Here is a 399-nt window from a genome sequence, read left to right on the forward strand (position 1 = left end):
TAGCTGGAACTATAGGCACGAGCCACCACGCCTGGCTAATTTTTAGATTTATTGTAGAGATGCTGAGGCGGAAGGATAACCTGAGCCCAGCAGGCTGTTTGCAGTGGTCATGAGCATGCCACCACACTTCAGCCTGGGCAACAAAGTGAGACTCTGATTTTAAAAAAAAATGTATTTAAGCTGGGCTCGGTGGCTCAGCCTGTAATCCCGTGCCTTTGGGAGGCTGAGGTGAGTGAATTGCCTGAGCCTGGGCAGCGAGACCTCATCTCTACAATAAAATCAAAAAAAATCAGCCGGGCATGGTAGCACACACCTGTAATTCCAGCTACTTGGAAGGCTGAGGCGGAAGGATCGCTGGAGTCCAGCAGGTCGAGACTGCGGTGGCCGGGAGCGGCCACT

This window comes from Carlito syrichta, unplaced genomic scaffold (assembly GCF_000164805.1).
Source record: "Carlito syrichta isolate Samal-C Ts95f unplaced genomic scaffold, Tarsius_syrichta-2.0.1 Scaffold307172, whole genome shotgun sequence".
In the NCBI taxonomy this organism is placed as follows: domain Eukaryota; kingdom Metazoa; phylum Chordata; class Mammalia; order Primates; family Tarsiidae; genus Carlito; species Carlito syrichta.